The sequence below is a fragment of the Chrysochloris asiatica genome, unplaced genomic scaffold (genome assembly GCF_000296735.1).
Source record: "Chrysochloris asiatica unplaced genomic scaffold, ChrAsi1.0 scaffold00056, whole genome shotgun sequence".
NCBI classification, from domain to species: domain Eukaryota; kingdom Metazoa; phylum Chordata; class Mammalia; order Afrosoricida; family Chrysochloridae; genus Chrysochloris; species Chrysochloris asiatica.
In genome coordinates, this window is record NW_006408574.1 from 13248253 (window position 1) to 13270549 (window position 22297).

Consider the following 22297-nt stretch of genomic DNA (forward strand, 5'->3'; position numbering starts at 1 on the left):
AAAGAAAGAAAGAAAAGAAAAGAAAGAAGGAAGACATTGAGAAGAAAAATCTGTCTTATTCTTATTCTCTGTTGTTGTTAAGTATGGCGAGTCAGTTCTGACCCATATAGGGTTTCTGAGAAGTGGCTGGTGAGCTTGAACCACTGACCTTGTGGTTCAAACCGATTTTGTAGTCCAGCACATTAACCCACAGTGCCACACAGGTTGATGTTAGGTGTAGTCAAATCAGTTCTGACTCAGTGACTTTATGCACAACAGAATGAAACACAACCATCCTCACAATCATTGGTACACTTGAGCCCAATCCATCTCATTGGGGGTGGGGGTGGGAGTGGAGGGTGTTTCTCTTTTTTGCTGATGTTTCACTTTACGAAGCATGCTGTCCTTCTCCAGGGTCTGGTTCCTCCTAATGATAGGTCTGAAGTATGAGACATGAAGTCTTACCATCTGGTTTCTAAGGAGCTTTCTGGCTGTAATTCTCCCAAGAAAGATTTGTTTGTTCTTCTGGCAGTCCATGATACTTTTAGTATACTTCTCTAACACCATAACTCAAAAGCATCAATTCTTCTATGGTCTTCCTTATTCACTGTTCAACTTTCACATGCATATGAGGTATTGAAAATACCATGGCTTGGGTAAGACACACTTTGGTCCTCAAACTGACACTTGCTCTTGAACACTTTAAAGAGGTCTTATGCAACAGATTTCCTGACTGCTGCTTCCATGATTGTTGTAGGTGGATCTAAGCAAAATGAAATCTTTGAGAATGTCAATGTTTTCTCCCTCCATCATGATATTATCCACTGGTCCAGTGGTGAGGGGTTTTGTTTTCTGTACATTGAGGTACACCACATACTGAAGGCTGTGGGTTTTTTTTATCTTCATCAGTGTGTTAAGTCCTCTTCTCTTTCAGCAAGCAAGGTTGTATTATTATCTCCTATGACATGTTGATAATTAGTCTTTCTCCAATCCTATGCTATGTTCTTCTTCATATGATCCATCTTCTTGGATTATTTGATCAGCATGCAGCTTAAATAGGTATGGTGAAAGAATACAACCCTGGTACATAGCTTTCCTAATTTTAAACCATTCAGTGTCCCCTTGTTCAGTTCAAATGATTGCTTCTTGATCTATGGATATGTTCCTTATTGTTACAATAAAGTGTCCTGGAATACTCATTGTCCACAATGCCATCCAAAGCTTGTCATGATCCACACAAGTGAAAGCCTTTGCATAGTCAATAAAGCACAGGTAAAAAATATTTCTGATATTCTCTGTTTTCAGTTAAGATCCATCTGACATCAACAATTATATCTCTCATTCCATGTCCTCCTCTGAAGCCAGCTTGAACCTCTGGGAGTTCCTTGTCAATGCACTATTATTGCAGTCATTTGTGAATTATCTTTAGCAAAATTTTACTTGAATGCAATATGAATGATATTGTCGTATGATTTCTGTATTCCATTCCTCTCTTTGGAATGGACACAATATGAATTTATTTCAATCAGTTGGCCAGGTAGCTGTCTTCTAAATTTCTTGACTTAGATAAGTGAGGGCCTCCAGTGCTACATCAGTTTGTTGAAAGATTTCAATTTGTAGTCCATCGGTTCTATGAATGTTGTTTTTTGCCAATGCTTTCAGTGTACATTGGACTTCTTCCTTTAATACCATTGGCTCTTGATCACATGCTGTCTCTTGAAATGGCTGAACATTGAGTATTTCTTTTTGGTTCAGTGATTCAGTATATTCCTTCCATCTTCTTTTAATGCTTTCTACATCATTCAATATTTTGCCCATAGAATCCTTCAATATTTCAAGTCAAGGCTTGAATTATTTCTCCACTTCTTTCAGCTTGAGAAATGCTGAGCATATTCTTCTCTTTTGGTTTTCTAACTCTAGGTCTTTTGTAAATTTCATTATAATACTTGGATTTGTCATATCTGTCCTTTGAAGGGCAGATAAAGATCCTAAGGTGACACAAATTGTTTGCACTCAACTGCTAACATAAACATTGTTGTTGTTGTTGCTGTTGTTAAGTGCCGTCGAGTTGGTTCCGACTCATAGCGTCCCTGTACAGGGTTTCCAAGGCTGTAAATCTTTATGGGAGCAGAAAGCCTCATCTTTCTCCTGTGGAGCGGCTGGTAGTCTCGAACTGCTGACTTTAAGGTTCGCAGCCCGATTCATAACCACTACGCTACCAGAGCTCCTTTAAACATAGATGGTTTGAACTCACCCAGTGGCATTGCAGAAGAAAGAGCTGGTAATCCATTTCCATTTTGATTACAGCCAATAAAACCCTATGGAGCAATTCTACTCTGTAATTTATGGGGTCAAAATTATTTGTAATCAACTCAATGGCATCTAACACTAACAATGACCAGAAAAACTTTATTCTCTCCCTTCCAACCCTGCCCATGAAATGTTAGACAGTCACAAAGTTAGACGTGTATTTCCTTCAGGTTTGTGAAAATTGGTTCTTCCATGAGGCCACGTCTGAAATAGACTCATTGGTCTGAGTTTACAGCCCTGTTTTATCATCATTGTCATTAGAGTGTTCTTCCTGTTTGGTCCATGTTTAGAGTTTATTGGAAACTTTTTTTTTTTTTTTTTTAATGTTGGAAGATCTGTGCCTCTACGCCAGTATTATAAAAGGACTTTCTCTAGTTGGTAATGCATAATAATGATCTTCACCTGTATGGAGGTGGCTCTTCCAGTGCATGGACTCTAGATCACAGAAGAAAAATCATACCTTGCTTTGTGGTCATTAGTTCCATTTTGCTGTGCTATAGTTGTCTGTGACATTATTTCTATATGTACTGGAGACTGGCAGGAGGCCTACCTGTATTTTTAGATCATGTATCAGCTCATTCAAGTCATTTTTAACAAATGTTTACATTATTGCTCCACTTTTCTCTAGATCCTAAAGCAGATTGGGACATCCATCCAATGTTTCAGCACATTCCTTGGTTACCACAATGATGGAGTGTTCTTGGAACTCTCCAGTTCCTTGTTGCTCAGGACCTTGGCTCTCTTCCAGGGAACATACCTTTCAAGACTGTGATTATCAGTCCTGAGTTAGGTCTTTCTCGTATGTCTTCTGACTCTAACCCAGATGAGGTTTACTGGCCACATCTGTCTAAGTAATACCAAATTACTCCTGAACAGCATTTTACATGTTTCAGAGCACATTCCATGAAAACTCTGATACCTAATTGCTTTACCAGCCTTGAGTCAGGAGAAGGGCTGGCAAGTAGGTGATTCCTAACTTGAAGTTATAGTCTTGAGGCAAGTTTAGGCACTGGTTTACCCTGATTCTCTTCAATAATAGCATAGTTAACTGAGCAGACAGGGTTTTGGATCTGATTGTAGACAAGATGATAAATTAGTCTTTTCAAAGTACATATGGTCTGCTTTTCATATGTATCTTGGGGAATCACATTTTTCATTTAAAAGGGAAAACAACCTGGTATACTTGTATGTCTGCAATTCTGAATGGTAGTGTAAAGAAATGCTTCTTTGAGAATTTTGGGTTCCAATAGCCATCTCCAAGCCACATTTTTGGAAACCCTAAAGTATCTTTGTTTGATTCTTGTATACTTTAGGGAATCAATGTGTTACACCAGTATTATGCCTGCTAACAAGTCTCCTTTCATGCACTGGTACTGGGAGAAAGATTTCTTATTATAACTACTTTTAATACTTGCAGTAAAAAACAAGATACTGAGCAAAGAAACACTTGCAGTAAAAAACAAAATAGTGAGCAAGGAAATATTTGCAGTAAAAAACAAGATACTTGTTTTTTAGCAAAGAAAGAAAAATCCTTCCTAAACACATATTTTTGTCCCATAAGTCAACTGTAGGTGTTCTCCCAGTGTACCTTCACTGTTCATTCACGAACTACATTATAAACACTGGCTGCCTCCACCAGTCTTCTGGGTTGTTCTATTGGTTGGAGATTGCTAGATGTAACAGAGCACTAAATTAGCTGTGAACTGGGGATATGAGTGTTAAAGTCATAAACTATTCTACCCAAAGTCCATACCAAAAAACAATCTCATGGCCACTGAGTCAAAGTCCATTGGACATATTTAATTATGACTACTCATGAGGCAGCCAGAAGACAAAACTTTTCCAGAACCATTCTCTCAAGAAGTTCTTTGAATCATAAGTTTTAGAATTGTAGGAAGTCGGGAATATATGCTCTACCAAGGTTAAGACAGATGAGTGAAGATGATACAGCTGATGGGTGACCAAGTCAAGACTTAGCCATAGAACCAAGTGTGGTGTTTCTAATGTAGCATGTGAACTCTTATTGAAATCAAAACTCAAGGCAAGAACAAGGCAACTGTCTTAAATCATTTGTATTTGAAAAAAAAAAAAATCAACCCAAGATAAATGAGGGGGCTACAAAAAGTTTGTGAAAAAATGGAATGGAGAGATAATGGAATAGTCCCATGAACTTTCTGAAGCCCCTTCATATTCTTCTATAAGTGTGTATAGCACAAGAATCTTCTTCAGTGTGCAAACAGACATATACTGTTCACTCTTAAACCTGTCTGATCCTCAAGAGCTACTCAGAACTTTGCTAAAATAACACACCTTCATTGTTGATTCCTGCCTCATCTTTTAGCTACTTTTACTTCTTTACTTACCACAGTTATTCCATATCTTTTTCAAATGTTTTTATGCAAGTTTGGAAGTCCACTGGGACTCACAAGAAAGCAGAAGTCTTTATTCCATTACTTCTCCCACCTTTAAAATGCATTTCCCTACTTACAGATAATTCTAGAAAATATATATTTAGTTCACTATTTCCTTTCTGAAACACTAAAGATTTTTGAATCAGTCATATATTTTCACGACCTTACCACATTATTCTTGTCGAGGAGTTTAGGAGTTGGACCAGTTAATCCAATTCATCTCTCTGTATACTTTTTTCCTAGGAGATTTCTTTCCCAAGGGCTGGCCCAAGCTAGGTTAATCTGGTTTTTCTGCTTAGTAACCTAGAATTTATACACAGAGCTTTTAGTTACCCATTGCTAGGCTTTTGAGCTGGGAGGCTACTGTAGCCTGGGCTGGAACAATAATTTCTGTTATGTGTACCAAAAAGGGCAGAAAGAGAAAATATTAAAGTAGAAGAGAAAAGAACAAAACACAGAGAATGATGATCATCCGGTCCCAAAGAGGTGGAGAAAGTAACCTGTGGTTCTGATCTTCCTTTCTTGGTTCAAGTATACCTATATGAAAGGTACATCTATACTTGACCATGATTACAATTAGGATTTAAATTAATGTGAAAATGCTTTGTTTATGGTGGAGAGAAAGAAAACCTGCTCAGATTAAGACAAGGGCAAATCCACTCTTGCACAGAGCAGCAGACAGGGTTGCAGAAGATCACATAAAAGGATGACTGGTCTCAATTTAAATTTATGTTCACAGATCTTAAGTGCAGCCCAAGCATTACCAAGCATGCAACTACACTTCCTGAAATCAACTTAATCTTTCATTTTCCAAGACAACTTCTTTCCTCAAATTTCTAACACCCCCTCCCCTTGTCATTACCACCTAATGATGCTCATTTTTATTTCACCGAGACTATAGCAGAAATGAGAAAGGCAAGAGTTCATCTGCTCATGCACAAGTCAGCCTGTCAACCTGCATTTTTTTTTTTTCCATGTACACTGACTCCCCTCCTGGCAGAGTGATGAATCCATTTCCCTTTTCTTCTCAAGGACTTTGCTCACATCCAGTTAGTCCCCTCATTTCTAACATCATCAAACTTTCCTCTATACTTAATCAACATACAAGAATAGTCTAATAGTTCCTGTATTTTAAAAACCATAAAATAAAGAAAAACTTCCGTCACCTACACTGTTTCCATTGATAATATTTAATTTCTCTCTTTTTATAGTGAAGCTCCTTGCAAAACTAGCTTTTTTTTCCACTTCAAGGTCATCAACAACCCTCCACTTACCTGGAGGTCAACATTGATCTCCATGTTTTCAAATCCTATGGCCCCTTTTGAACTTTATTTTGTTGATCAGAAACCCCCATTTAACAGAGTTGATGAGTCATTCTTGTGAGGTACCTTCTGCTGTGGTACCTAAGACCCTCATGAATCTCTTGATAGCTCACTGACTGCTCTTTCTCAACCTCCTCTTCTGGCTCTAGCCTCAGCCTTTCTGTTACACCATGTCTCATTCATCTCTGTCATTTTTATTATGTTGTTGTTGTTGTTATGTGCCATGGAGTCGGTTCCAACTCATAGCGACCCTGTACAGAGTTTCCAAGGCTGTAAATCTTTATGGGAGCAGAAAGCCTCATCTTTCTCCCGCAGAACAGCTGGTGCTTTGGAACTGCTGACCTAGTGGTTAGCAGCCCGATTCGTAACAACTACGCTACCAGAGCTCCTTCATTTTTATTATTTGTTGTTGTTGTTATGTGCTGTGGAGTCGGTTCCGACTCATAGCGACCCTGTACAGGGTTTCCGAGGCTGTAAATCATTACCGGAGCAGAACGCCTCATCTTTCTCCCTCGGAACACCTGATAGTTTCGAACTGCTGACCTTGTGGTTCGCAGCCCAATTCGTAACCACTATGCTACCAGAGCTCCTTCATTTTTATTATAGTAGATGTTTTATTGTTATATTGACTAAGTTGAGAATTACATTTCCCAGAATTCCAAGCCAAACCAGCTGCCATGGAGTGGCTTCCCGTTCATAATGGCCCCATGTGTGCATAGTATTACTGCCATGAAGGGTTCTCAAGGCTCTGATCTCTCAGAAGCAGCTTGCTAGACCTTTCTTTCACAGTGTCTCTGGGTGGTTTCAAAATGTCAACCTTCTGATTTGTAGGTTAGAGTTTCTCAGAAGAGGAGCTTGCATGTGATGTGAGGGATAGAAGTAAAGCAGGGTCATTATCTCTGAAATAACTTGTGACTAGACATAGTGATGAAGGGAATTCTGATGTGGTGCTGTAGAATAAACACTGGACCACAAGGTCGGTTTGAACTACATGGTCAGCAGTTCAAACTCACCAGTCACTCCTTGGAAACCCTATACAGGGTCACTATGAGTCGGAACAAACTCAACAGCACTTAACAACAGCATAGTGATGAAGAGACAGAGGTGCCTGGCAAGTTTCAGCTTGTCCTTGTTCTCTTTCACTCCATGTCAAATCTGCCTTACTGAGTATTGCCCCATTAATCAACAGTGGTCCTATACCAACCACTAGCTGCTTGACTGTAGACCACCTAGGTGGCAGCTACATAGAAACTACAGCGGCCATATGCGTCAACAAGAGTTCCCTGCTTGGGGCTCCATTTGAGCTTCCAGGGAAATTTAAGAAATTAGGCTCACCCAACCACTCAAACTTTCCCAACTGTATCAATGCTTCAGCAGTACTGTAACTTTTCCTCTGATCCTTCACTCCCTTTCCCAGACCTTACCGCTTCACCTCTAACAACTGCATAAAGTTTAATTTCTATAGTAAATTCTAACAATACACTGATTTGAAGAATTATTAGAGCCACTGAAAGTGTATCTAAACATAACACTGTGGTTTTAAGATTCTCATTTAATTTTTAAAATGTGTATTACCCTATTGTTGTTAAGTGTATTGAGTCCGTTATGACTCCTAGAGACCCTGTATAGGGTTTCCAAGGAGCTGCTGATGGGTTTGAACCACTGACCCTGTGGTTAGCAGTCCAGTACTTATCCTACAGTGCAACACCAGGACTCTGTGGCATATCTTCCTTAACCTACACTTCCTAGTTATGGGATGTTTTCCCAGTTATAGAATGTATAATATTTTTCCAGTTGTGGAATGTATCACTGAAGCAGACAAGCAAGTAACTGGTAAACTCTTCATACTGGTTTCCCAACTCATGGAGTGAAGGATTTTATGGTGTGAAAAACCAACCAGAAAACTCTATATCTTCTTCTTCCAACTAAAACCACGACCTAAAATCAATACTGCATTACTGGAGGGATGGAAGAGATGAGTACCACCATCAAGGAATTAAAAGACCCAAGGGTGGTGATTCCTACCACATCCCCATTCAACCTGCCTCTTAGGACTGTAGATGGATTTTTGAGTATGACAGTGGATTATCATAAACTTTATCAGGTGGTGGTTCCACTTGTAGCCTGTTTCAGAAGTTGTTTCTTTACTAGATCTAATCAAGCTATCACCTGGTAAGCAGCTAGTGACTTGGCAAATGCTCATATACTTGGTAGTAAAGACTACCTTGTTAGTAACGACCACCAGAAGCAGTTTTGTTTTGTTTTTCAATTGGAAGCTGGACTGCTCTGCCTCAGTGCTGTACCATCTCTTATCCCTTCATCGTGGTGCTTTTCTCGGGAATCTCCCTGCCTCCCCATTCCATAGCACATCATGCTGGACATTGCCACATTGATTATATTATGTAGCTTTGACCCAATAAACAGGAAGTTAACCCTTGAATAGATATATACATGCCAGAATGTGGGAAATCACTCCCAGAAAAAGTTGATAAGTGTGCCAATTTGGTCACATTTGTCCACAGAAAATGGCCTGGGGTGTATCAAAATATCTGCTGTGGAAGGGGTTATGGACACTTAACGTAATATCACATGTTGCAGAGAGAATATGGGTTTCTTGAGGAAAACTCTTGAAACCAGAGAAATAGTAGAGTACAGGTAGGCTTCCCACATTCTCATTACTATGTAACACAAGCTGGGCACTACATGCACTATGACCGAAAATTCAGCAGAGGTTTTCCTTTGCCAGAAGGATGGATGGATTGACATAGAGCATACCCCTATATATTCATCCAATTATATAGTCTAAAAGGGCACCGGAGGGCTCATTTGCCTTTGGTAAAAAGAAATTTAAAAAGGGATCTTTGGGCTCAGAAAACATGTTAGGGAGGATGCATACCAGACACATACATACACAGGCCCCAGGAACAACCTCGCCTGCCAGGAATGCTAAAACCAGCTAAGGCTTATCTCTGCAGCTGGCTCAGTGGAGCTAAACCAGCACTCTGCTAAGCTTCCAAACAGAGGAGATGAGCCACCCAAGCCATGGGATTTGTCTCTTATCAATAACCCTTCCAAGGAAAAGTCACAGCATCTAATTCCTCTTTAAGTTCAAAAGAGGCATTTTGCCTAGTGGGCCTATTTGGATTTTGGAGGCAAAGTATATTCCATTTAGGCATGCTACTGTAAACCATTTAAAGAGTAACCCAAAAGGCTAACCGTTTTGAGTAGAACCCAAGCACAAGCAATTTTGCAACAGATCAAGACTACCAGGTAACTTTTCTGTCTCTTGATTTATTTAACTCAATGTATCCAAAATGCTTGTGGCACAGATGGCAGCTAGAGTTGTTGTATGGCACTGTTAATAGAGCTATGGTAGTGTAGTGGTTACAAATCGGGCTGCTAACCTCAAGGTCAGCAGTTCGAAACTACCAGCTGTTCCTCGGGAGAAAGATGAGGCTTTCTGCTCCTGTAAAGATTTACAGCCTCCTAAACCCTGTACAGGGTCACAGTGAGTTGGAACCAACTCCACAGTACTTAACAATACAACATAGGTGAAATACAATCCCAGTCCTTCGGACATGGATGCACAGCTACATTATCTTTTTTAGATATCTCTATTCTTTTTAAGAAACAACTTCTGGACATAGTCCACTTCAAAATTCCATCAGGAAAGGAGAATGGGCCCAGCAACATTACATCCTTTCAAATAGAAACAATATCTATGAGGTTGGGTTTGAGTTGGTCATGAAAACAAAACAAGTTTCATGAACTAATGGCTCTAATCATTGAAACATGATTTCCATGTTTCAATGACTTTATTACCTCTTCTCTCGCAATTCAAACCTAAGACCCATAGGAGTTAAAATTGAGCCTGTGGGATATGTTGGTACCTTTGAAAAGTGGGCAGGTACATCAGTACAGTCCAAAAGCTTGATCTGGAGGTTCGTGATGAAGGGCATCCCTCTCACTAGGAAGAAATTCCAGAATTTCACCTAGTTTTTGATTTTGTATTGAAGGAGAAATGCTAAATTTATGAATCCTTACTATTTCATATATAGTGAGTAATGTTTTGACTGAATTGTCAGAGACTTGGAATGAACATATTTTGAAAATGTGGTATCAAATAATCAGGAAGTAGTATGTGGCTAGAGTGTTCTAGAATGGAAACAGCATATAAAGATACTTGTATCCTATGGTATTGTTTACCAAAGAGGTGGATCTTAAAAATCAAGTAGGCAAGATACCTCGTTCTGTAGATGTCAGTCAGTCTCTTTCCTCAGCCATCTCTAACCTTGACTTATATCTCATGAGCAAACTGGCCATGGTGGCAGGGATGTAAGTTATACATGGGCTCAGCAATGTGATCTTGCACTCAAAAATAATAGTTTGGCTACAGACACTACTGAATTCTCAACCTATCAGCAGCAAAGGCCAACACTGAGCCCTCAATATGTTACCACTTCCAAGGGACATCACTCAGTCACTGGTGGCAGGTTGATTACGTTGGACAACTTCCATCATGGAAGGAATAATCCTTTATCATCACTGGAATAGATATGCATTCGTTCCTGCCTGTGATGATTCTGACAAAACCATCATCAATAGATTTCCCAAATGCCTTATATGATGCTACAATTTCCCACATAGCAATACATCTGACCATAGAAATTATTAGACAACAGATTCACTGGTCTCACTTTGATTCCCATTACCCTAAAGCAGTTGACCGGATAGGCTGGTAGAACATCCTTTTAAAGACTCATTTGTGGAACCAAACATGTGACACCATTTAACAGGACTGGAGTACAGTTCCTCAGGGTGTAATATATGCTCTAAGTCAGCAACCAATATGATTTCTCCCATAGGCAATATATGTCTGGGAATTCAGGGTTGGAAATAGAATTGGTTCACTCTCTTTTAACTCTAATGATCCACTAGCAACAATTTTCACCAGAACTTTAGACTCTGCTAGTTTACAGAATGTCATCCTGAGAATTCACTACATCTCAACTGTCCAACCATTGACAAGTTTACTGGGTTCTCTAGAGAAGCCATAACAATGAAATGTGTATCTGTATATATAAAGAGGGACTTATATCAAGACAATGACTCACAGTTGTAGAGGTGGTCAGTCCCAAGTCCATGGGTTAGATGTCAGACTAGAGACTTCTGACTCAAATAGTTGCAGGACTAATGACCCAAGATTGAAGGTCAGACAGCAGGCAGGCAGACAGGTTTTGCAGATCCAGCAGGTAAGAAGGCAGGCTGCTGATGACTCTCAGGGGCAGCAGGTGATAGATCAGGATACTGGTTTAAGTCCAAAGAATCAGAGGTAGGAGAATGAGCCAGATGCAACTTCCAGACCCAACAGAGAGGAAGCAAGCTTTGTTTGATTGGCCAATATATACTGGAAGCATGTCATGTCCCCAAGGAAGCTTCCCTTTGATTGATTGGGTGTTCAGAGTTAACCTTTTCTTAGAGTTGGTTACATGATATTAGATGTCATCCTGAGGATTAACTACATCTCAATTGTCCAACCACTGACAATCCCTTCCCATTGACACATAACCTATCACACAGGTCTTACTTAATAAGATTGGTTTGAACTGCAAGATTGGTGGGCAAATTTATCAGCTGATCCTTAGAAACCCTATACAGCATTGCTATGAGTCAGAGCTGACTTGATGGCACTTATCAACAACAGCAACAACAACTCTATCCTTAAATTATTGATATTTTAAAAGAAAAAGATAGGAGTGATTTTATATAGGTGGTAGATACCTTAATGCAAAAAGAAAATTAGAACAACAGAATCATAGTGTAATTTTAAAAACATGACCTCTCATATCTTTTCAAAGATACCCTTATTAACAGGTCTTATTGTTGTTGTTAAGTGATGTCCAGTCACTTCTGACCCATAACAACTCTGTGTAGGGTTTCCAAGGAGCCACTGGTGAGCTTGAACTGCCGAGCTTGTGTTTCAAACCAACTTGGCAGTCCAGCACATTAACCTAGAGTGCCACACCAGGACTTTATTAACAGGCTTAGCAAAGTAAAATTAAACTTCAACTTATAATTTTTAAAAGGCATTTCTTTGTTTCGTGATAAACTTTGTTGGGTTATTGAAAATAAGAAAATATGACCAAAATGTTTGAATATCTAATAAAAATGGTTGAATACCTTCAAACGTACCAAACAACTTTTATTCCAAGCATACTGACAAGCTGGATATTTTATTCCTTAACTTACCTAGTTTGGGTAAGCCTTAGAAAGCCCTTTAGCCAACCCAAACCAAAAAGACTAATAAAGCTATTTTCTGATTGTTTATAGTTTAAATTTCCTCTTGTGTGATAGTTAAGGTAGCTCTGGTGGCACAGGGGTTTATGTGTTGGGATGTTAACAACTAAGTCAGGAGTTTGAATCCACCAATTGCTCCATGGGAGAAAGATGAGGCTGTCTGCTCCTGTAAACATTTAGAACCTCAGAAATCCTTATCAGTTGGAATCAATTGGACAGTGCACAACAATATCAATAATACTTTATCAGGCATCCTGGTGGTGCGATGATTAAGCATTTGGTTGTGAATCATAAGATTGGCAATTCAAACTCACCCAGACCCTGGTAGAAAAAGAACTGGTAATCTTCTGTAAAGATTACAGTTTAGACAATTCTACTCTGTCTCAGGGAGACAGAATATATACTGAGTCAGAATCAACATGACGGCACGAAACAATGACTGCTTCTATCAGAGAATACAACGGTGATTCCTTCAACTCAAAGTGGAGAATGTTATTGGTGTTAAGTGCCATTGAGTTGGCTATGAATCAGAGTGACCCTATGCTCACCAGAAGGAAACACCACTGTTGCAGTTAAGTCCATTGTTACAGCCACTGTGTCAGTCCATCCCATTGAAGGTTTCGTCTTTATAAATGACAGTCTACTTTACTTTACATGATGTCCTTCTCCAGGGACTCGTCCTTCCTGACCACATGTCCAGAGGATATGAGATGAAATCTCACTTCATCCTCACTACTAAGGGCTTTGTGGCTGTACTTCTGCCAAGACAGTTTTACTTTTTCTTCATGCAGTCCATAGCACCTTCAATATTTTATGCCAGCATCACAGTGTAAATGCATCAATTCTTCTATAGTCTTTCTTGTTCATTGTCTACCTTTCACATGCATATGAGGTTTTAGAAAATACCATGGCTTGAGTCAGGGGTACCTTAGTCCTCAAAGTGATACCTTTGCTCTTTAACACATTAAAGAGGCCATTTGCAACTGATTTGCTTAATGCAATACATCATTTGATTTCTTGACAACTTTTTCCATGAGCATGGATTGTGAAACCAAGTAAGATGAAATCTTTGACAACTTTAATCATTCCTGTGCTAAACAAACTGGAGACTACTACCTGATTTTTGGGATTTCTCATTGTATCTCAATGTAAAGGAAACAAAAATCCTCACCACTGGACCAATAAATAACATTCTTTTCAATGGGGAAAAGATTGAAGTTGTCAAGGACTTCATTTTTCTTTGGTCAACTATCAAAACCATGGAAGCAGCAGTCAAGAAATCAAATGATGTATTGCATTAGGCAAATCTGCTGCACAAGACCTTTTTAAAGTGTTGAAGAGCAAAGATGTCAGCTTGAGGACTAAGGTGCGCCTGACCCAAGCCATGGTATTTTCAATAACCTCATATGCTTGCAAAAGTTGGACAATGAATAAGGAAGACTGTAGAAGAATTGATGCTTTTGAGTTATGGTGTTGGAGGAGAATATTGAAAGTGCCATAGGCTGCCAAAAGAACCAATAGATCAGTTTTGGAAGAAGTGCAGCCAGAGTGCTCCTAGAGGCCAAGATGACCAAACTTCGTCTCTCATACTTCGGACATATTGTCAGGACGACCAGTCACTGGAGAAGGATGTCATGTTTGGTAAGGTGGAGGGTCAGAGATAAAGAGGAAGACCCCCAGCAAGATGGATTGGCCAAGTGGCAGCATCAAGGGACTCAAGCATGGCAACAATAGTGAGGTTGGCCCAGTATTGGACAGTGTTTCGTCCTACTATGCATAAGGTCGCTCTGAGTCCGTACCGACTCGATGGCACCTAAGAACAACAACAGCATGCCAGTGAACTAACTAGTAAAGAAGGGAATTATTGTCTCAAAGGGAGCTATTGTTCCTGACCAGCAAGGGGAATTTAGTTGTTGTGCAGATGTAGATTAAACACTGGCCCACAAGTTCAGTTTGAATTGCAAGGTCAGCAGTTCAAACTCATGGGCCTTTTCTCTGAAACCTGATACAGGATCTCTATGAGTTGGAAAGGACTTGACCACACTTAACAACAGCAGTTAGATATAAGATTTCACTACTGCCTTTATTTGCAAATTAGATATGGTTAGAAGAGGGATGTATAGGTAACAAGTTGACATGGTGTGGACTGATTTAGATTGGTTAACCTGGGTACAATGTTTCCAAGAATCCTCTTTCCAGAATGGCTTCAAGGTAGGGTTGGACAAAAGAACAGGTTGTGGATATTTGGAAGGTGGACATACATGCACAGAGATGCCCAACTTGTCCTCATTTGCAGTCTTCAGCATCCAGCCCTTCTTCCCAACTGCTGGCTCTGTTGACCAAGCATCTCCCCCAGACACATAGCTGTGAACCTACAGAAATAAGACAACACAGAAGCCACATCTCTCATAGACTCTACTACTGGATGTGCCTGGCTTCTTAGTTTTCCCTGGAAACCCCAATGAGTCTACCTGAAGCTGCGCTCCTAAAAGTTAGCATTTTTCCTTTAAACCTGCAATGCCCACTTCAGATCATCACTTATCCAGTCCCTTAGGACAAATAAAAGATCTAATTCCTCTAATAGACCCCTGATCCCAAAGCAAGCACAGTATTTCTAGACCTTACAGTCCAGTGCATCAATTGGCAGTGCCACACCAGGATTACAATATATTACATTAGATATTTAGAAAGGCAAGTGTCAACATTTTATCTTGCTGAGTGTATAAATATCTTAAAGTAATCTGTGGATGTCTACACAGTTGCTACAGGTGTTTCAGGGCTTAGATTGAACAGAAGCAGTAGGTCTTTGCTTGGAATTAGTTTCTAGTTACTAGACTGCGCTGTAAACTCCTGATGAACTGATATGCTCGGCAAACAGAGAACTTCAGGTTCCTGAGTAAGAGCACTTGGAAGCATTCTGATCCCACATTTCAGAATGATTCTTAGTTTAAGAAACAGTCTTTTCTACAAAGTTGTTGTTAGTGTTGTTAGGTGCCATTGAATCAGTACTGACTCATAGTGACCCTACGGACAACAGAACGAAACTCTGCTCGGTCCGGCACCACCACAATTGTTGCGCTTGAGTCTGTTGCTGCTGCCATTATGCCAACCCATCTCTTTGGAGGTCTTCCTGGTTTTTTTTGCTGACTCTCCACTTGACCAAAAATCGCATCCTTCTCCAGGTACTTGTCCCTTCTGCCAATATGTCTGAAGTATGAGAAATGAAGTCTGGCCATCCTGGCTTCTAAGGAGCACTCTGGCTGTACTTCTTTCAACACAGATTGGTTTGTTCTTTTGGCAGTCCATGGTACTTTCAGTATTCGCCTCCAACACCATAACTCAAATGCATCCAGTCTTCTATGGTCTTACTTATTCATTGTTCAACTTTCATATGCAGATGAGGTTACTGAAAATACCATGGCTTGGGTCAGATTCACCTTAGTCCTCAACTGATATCTTTGTTCTTTGACACTTTAAAGAGGTCTTGTCAGCAGATTTGCCTAATGCAATATGTCCTTTGGTTTCTTGACTGCTGCTTCTGTGAGTGCTAAAGGTTGATCCAAACAAAATGAAGTCTTTGACAACTTCAATCTTTTTTAAATTTATCATGGTGTTATGTCATGGCCCAATGGTGAAGATTTTTGTTGTTTTTTTTATACTGAGGTGTAACCCATCCTGAAGGCTGTGGTCTTTGATCTTCATCTGTATGTATTTTAAGTCCTCTTCACTTTCAGCAAGTGCATCATCTGCATATCTCAAGTTGTTAATGAGTCTTCCTCTAGTCTTAATGCCATGTTTTTCTTAATAAAATCCCTCTTCTCAGATTATGTTCTCAGCACAGAATAAATAAGTATGGTAAAAGAATACAAACCTGGCACACATTTTCTTTAATTTTAAACCATTGGGTGTGACCTTGTTCTGTTCGAACCTCTGCCTCTGTCACAAACAGGCCTTGTACTGTAATTTCTGGGAGCATGGTGGCGCTGTAGGATAAGAACTGGACTAGGAACCCCAAGGTTGACAATTCAAGTCCACCAGCCATTCCACAGGAGAAAGATGAGTCTTCCAGCTTGTGCAAAAGATGTGCAGCCTTGGAAATGCTATACAGGATCACTATGAGTCAGAACTGACTCCACAGCTCTTAACCACAACAACTGTTATTTCTGCTGCTCAGAGAAAGATGACACACTATACTGGACTAAGTCTCCACAGGACGTGATAGGGGAGCCATAACCTCCTCTAAGCATAAGGAATCTCTACATGCTTCCTGAAGCTTCTCAACCACATAATGTGGTCCACATAAACTTTCTAGACAAAAGTCCTTTCTATTTCTCAAGATTCCATCATCATCTCCAATTGAGAAATGATTTGCCGATAGCCTGCAAACCTCACTTTTCTCTTCTCATAGTCCAGCTTTCTTTATTTCTGTAATTTCTATCCCACTGGAGAACAGTCTTGTGGGACTTGAATTTGGTTGTACAAAAGTGGAGAGAAAGGGTGATCGCTCCAGACTCTGGGGGTTTGGGTTCATTTGGTTCTCCCCTAAGCAAGCTATAAGATAAGGATTTGGATGTTGAAATTATTGTTAGGTATCACTGAGTTGGTTTCGACTCATAGCGACCCTCTGCACAACAAAATGAAACACTGCCTGGTCCTGCACCATCCTCACTATTGCTGTTATGCTTGAGCCCACTGCTGCTGCCTCTGTGCCAATCCATCTTGTTGGGGGTCTTCCACTTTATTGCTGATCCTCCACTTTACCAAATGTTGTGCCCTTCTTTAGGGACTGGGTCTGCCTGACAACGTGTCTGAAACATGAGAGACTAAGTCTTGCCATCCTGTTTCTAAGAAGCATTGGATGGATAGCTTATTTAATAAATCATTCCAGGAAGCAAAACAAGAGACCAAGAAAGAGTGGGGGAGATGAGGCAGGAAAGGCAGAGAAGCTAATAAAGGATAGATTAATTAGCAAGCAGGATATCACTGTGGGCAGCTGGAGTTCAGTCTTAACGAGCAGCTTCTGAGAAACCATGAAGGATGCAACTTAGAATCAAGGGACAGGATACTGGGGCCTTGTCCACCAATCCCCATCTCTTCTTAATTCAGGTTGTCCTGGGGACACTGAGTCCTGTCACTTCGAATCTGCCTTTGCTGAGGACTAAGACAGCAGAAGCAGAGGGATGTGAGCATGTGAGGTGTGCAGCAGTCAGCATGCCAGGTGGTTCCTACCACAGCCACAGGTGACCTGGATTGAGGGGATATGGGACAGGGACTGAATTGTTTCTGCTCTAAGACTCTAAAGAGCAATGTCATGTATTTCCCATCATTGTCTGTAGCCAGCCCAAAGATATTGCCTTGTATGTACATAGAGATATGGAGATAGAGGTAGAACCAGAGGTAGAAGGAGGAGAATTAGAGGAATAAGGTGTGGGTAAAGATAAAACTGACGGTAGTGTTGTTGAGTTGATTCCAACCCATAGTGACCCAATGTGACAGATTACAATTGCTCCATAGGGTATTCTAGGGTGTAATTTTTACCCAAGTTGATCACCAGGTCTTATTAGTTCTATTGACCCACTGGATGGAATCAAACTACCAACCTTACAGTTAGCAACTTAGTGCTTAACTGTTGAATCACCAGGGATTCTTTCATCATCCAATGACTTCTGATTTCTTTAGCATCTATGAAGATCTCCCAAAAGAAAAGTTAACAAAAACAAAAAACAAACCCATAAAAATATGCCGCCCTTGTGACCACATGCAGTTGTATTACCTGTGGTTATATTGTGTGGTAGAAAAATACAAATCTACTAAATGTAATGGGAAACTATTACATTTAATACTGACTTGGATACTGAGAGAGGAAATAGTCAGTCCAGTCATTCCGGAAATCTGAGTTCATTCATATCTAACTGTATAAACTAACTCATCAGATTGCCTGAAACCTGGAAACCTGGTCCTGTGCCTGGCTGAACCTAGAGACTCTTTCCAGAAGCACAGGGTCCATGCAGAGTGGTGGTTCTTAAATCTGGCTCTTCATAGGAATTGTCAGGAGAGCTGCAAACAGAATTGATGCCTGGCCTCCACACCAGAGATTTGATTTCATTGGGCTGTGGGCAGCCTGGGTGCTGGAGTTCTTAAAAGCTTTACAAGGGACTTTCATGTCCAGTGACAGTGAGATTCTCTGGCCTATGAGTTACCAGAAGCAGTACTGTTCCTGGTGGGAGTGACAAGGTTCCCACCTCCCAGTGGGCGAGTGAAGTGACTTGTGTGACATTAGCACCTTGGGGAGGACCGTGTCTCAGATAAACGATGAGGTTATCATGCTGATGGGACTGGTTGACAGAAGGGACCGGCATGTGTACTGCTCTGGAGAGGAAGGGAGCCAAGCTGAGTTCTGGTGATAAAAACATGTGCGTGTTCTCTGACACACCCTCAGTTACAATTACTAAACATCTTTGTGTGATGGTGTCCAGGAGATGGGCACAGCCTGCTGTTCTCCGGCTTCATTGCTCATCCGGGTTTCAGAAACCATGCCAAGTCTACCAGTGCTGTTCATATGCCCATGAGAAGGCCTCTGCAGGCTAATTTTGCAGGTCCAAGAAGAGTTATGAGTTTTGCAGCCAGGATGGCGAGACTTTGTCTCTTATACTTTGGACATATTATCAGGAAGGACCAGTCCCTGGAGAAGGATGTCATACTTGGTAAAGTGGGGGGGTCAGCAAAAAAGAGGAAGAACCCCAACAAGATGGATTGGCACAGTGGTGACAGCAACCTGCACTATGCAAATAATACAACCCTGCTTGCTGAAAGTGAAGAAGCCTTAAAATACTTACTGATGAAGATTGAAGACCACAACCTTAACCTCAATGTAAAGAAAACAAAAATCCTCACAACTGGATCAATAAATAACATTCTGATAAATGGAGAAAAGATTAAAGTTAGCAAAGACTTACTTTTGCTTGGAATCTCTATCAACACTCACGGAAAGCAACAGTCAATGAATCAAATGAAATGTTGCATTAGACAAATCTGCTGCCCAAGACCTCTTTAAAGTGTTCAAGAGCAAAGATGTCAATTTGAGGACCAAGGTAGACCTGACAGAAGCCATGATATTTTCAATCACCTCATATGCATGTGAAAGTTGAGACAATGAATAAGAAGACTATAGAAGAATTGATGCATTTGAATTATGATGTTGGAGAAAAGTATTAAAAATTCCATGGACTGCGAGACGAACAAACCAATCTGTGTTGGAAGAAGTACAGCCAGAATGCTCCTTAGAATCCAAGATGGTACGATTTTGTCTCTCATACTTTGGACAAATTATTAGGAGGGTCTAATCCCTGGAGAAGGACATCATGCTTGGTAAAGTGGAGGGTCAGCAAAAAAGAGGAAGACCCCCCAATGAGGTGGATTGGCACAGTGGCAGAAGTGTAGTAATAGTAATGAGGCTAACATAGGGCCAGGCAGTGTTTTGTTCTGTTGTGCAGAGGGTGGTATGAGTTAGAAGCAGTTTGACAACACCTACCAATAATATCATGCCTACTGTTCATTTCTGTTGGCTCTGAGGGAAAGCTCTTGTCTATTTTCAGCTTTTAGTCTTGGAACCCTGTACAGGGTCGCTATGGGTCGGAACTGACTTGACGGCACTTAACAACAACAACAACAAGTCTTGGTTCCTAGCCATCTTCATGTGGCATGGTATGTATTTTCCCTCACCTAGTTTGCTAGTTTCTGTGCCTAATCTGCTCTTTCTGTACCTCAAGAGTGATTGGGATTAAAATACATCCTATACTGATATAAACTCCTGGAGTGGTGCTGTAGGATAAGCATTGGAGTGTGAACCACAAGGTTGGCTGTTCAAACCCACTAGATGCTCCTCAAAAACTCTATACAGGGTCTATACCAGACTCCAGGATTATGATAGAAAGAAAGATGGAAGAAAGGAAAGAAAGAAGGAAGGAAGAGAGAGAAAGGAAGAGAGAGAGTGAAAGGAAGATCTCCCCTCTTATTAAACATCTATCCTATTGGAACAAGCAATTAACAAATAAACAAATGACTATATATAACATCAAAAAAATCCCAGTTGCTGTGGAATGGATTCTGACCCATGGTGATCCCATGTATATCAGAGTAGAACTGTGCTCCATAGGGTTTTGAATGGCTGGTTTTTCAGAAGTAGCTTGCCACACCTTTCTTTTTAGGTACCTTTGGGTAGTCTGAACCTCCAATCTTTCAGTTAACAGGCAAGTAACACTGCACCATGTGGGGACTTCTCATAGCGCACCAATAACATTCAAGGTTGCCTGCTTAATTTTAATGATATCGTCCAGAACCTCACATGAAGAAGCTCAGGTGAAAAGAGATTTTTTCCAATGGAACCCAGTTGTAGACAGCGTTCCTAAGCCTGGGTGAACACAAACCTCTCTGATTCACTGTGCCTCCTTTTGTTGCAGACTGGTTCCCTGTCCTTTCTCTGTATGTCTGCCTTAGTAGCTGTCTGTAGTTTGAACGTTCTTCCTTCCCCAGGATATCCCATGGTACCTTTCATGGGAATAGTGAATACAGGACCTTTCAGCTCATGTGTCAGTATCTTTGTCTCCATCGCAGACATTTACAGTTCCCAGAGAAAAGCATCGTTGGTCAAGTCCATTGGAGGTGATGTGCTTTGGGTTACTTGGTCCACAGACTTACACATTTTGATGTGTGTGTCAAGCAGGAAATGAGTGCCAAAGTACAATGGTGGTCATCTCCAGAACCCTGTTTATTGCTCTCTTACCTTATCTCTAATAGACTGCTGGGCAGGCAGCCTCCTGCTGACCTGGGGGTTCCTGTGGAATGGGGCAGTACCAGCCCAAAGCTGCACTGAGACCCTGTCCTGACACAAGGAAGATGACCTGTGTGTACAGCAAAGCCAAGATGGTGGGGATGACCTCTGTGATGGCTCTGGTAGCAGGCCACGTTCTTGGAAGATTTGCCAGGTAGCCACTACCCAATCCTCTAAGGGAGCTTTTAGGCAACTGATGGATAAAGACTCATGAATAACAAAACAAAACGAACCCGGGGCCTAAGCAATATCCGACACCATCCTTCCATGGATGCCCCAAATCATTCCACCATCCTCTGCACCTCTTCAGTGTGTGTGTTGCTCTTCTGGACATTAACTGTGCTGATGGTGTGCAGCCAGCATGCTTTGGGGAGGGGAGTGAGCAGGCTTACCTGGCAGTGAGCCACCGGGAGACTCTGGAAGCTGGAGCTTGGAATCAAACCTACTATTGCTGAGCATCACAGTGCCTCTGATCTCAGCATCATCAGATAAGCTGCCAGAAAAGAACAGTTCACACATTCATTCGACAGGAGGCATTGATAGAACTGTCTTGCTTTGAAAATTCCTACAAGAAGGCAGAACAGAACTCCTGAATGACAAAATTCAAGGCGGAAGCACCAGAGAGACAGACAGAAGCTAAAAGGAAGACAGAAACAAAGGATGTGGGGATCTTTGAAATGTGCTCCCTTTTAAGAGCATTAAACACACATGCCAGGGACAGCACACCCCCTAATTATTTTCTGGCTCCTTTATTCACACACAGGCATCCTGTGAAAAGCAAAGTATTCTTCAACATGAGGAGAGGAAGAAGAAAGATTCTAGGAAAGCACAGAAACCTTCTAGAAAATCACCCCCAGCCATTTTCCTTAGACCCTTGGCACTATGGGATACAGAGATGGATGGTGTGCAGGTCTGTCCTGTGGGAGCTAGAAGGATGCTAATTAAGATGGCATTCTAACCATTGCTGCGGCTGCTGTTGTTTTAAGTGATGTCAAGTAAGTTCTGACTCATATCGACCCTGTATAGGGTTTCCAAGGAGTGGCTGGTAAGATTGAACCACCCACTTTGCTGTTGTTTGATTTCATAAAATCAGTTTCAACTCATAGTGACCCCACGTGATGGATTAGCGTTGCTTCCAGAGGCTGTCA

General features: G+C 40.9%; 1 pseudogene; it reads right to left on the bottom strand.

Annotated features, from left to right (window-relative positions):
• Positions 1 to 5998, bottom strand: part of LOC102817646 — a 195058-nt pseudogene extending 189060 nt beyond the window's left edge.
• Between the last annotated feature and the right edge of the window lie 16299 nt (positions 5999 to 22297).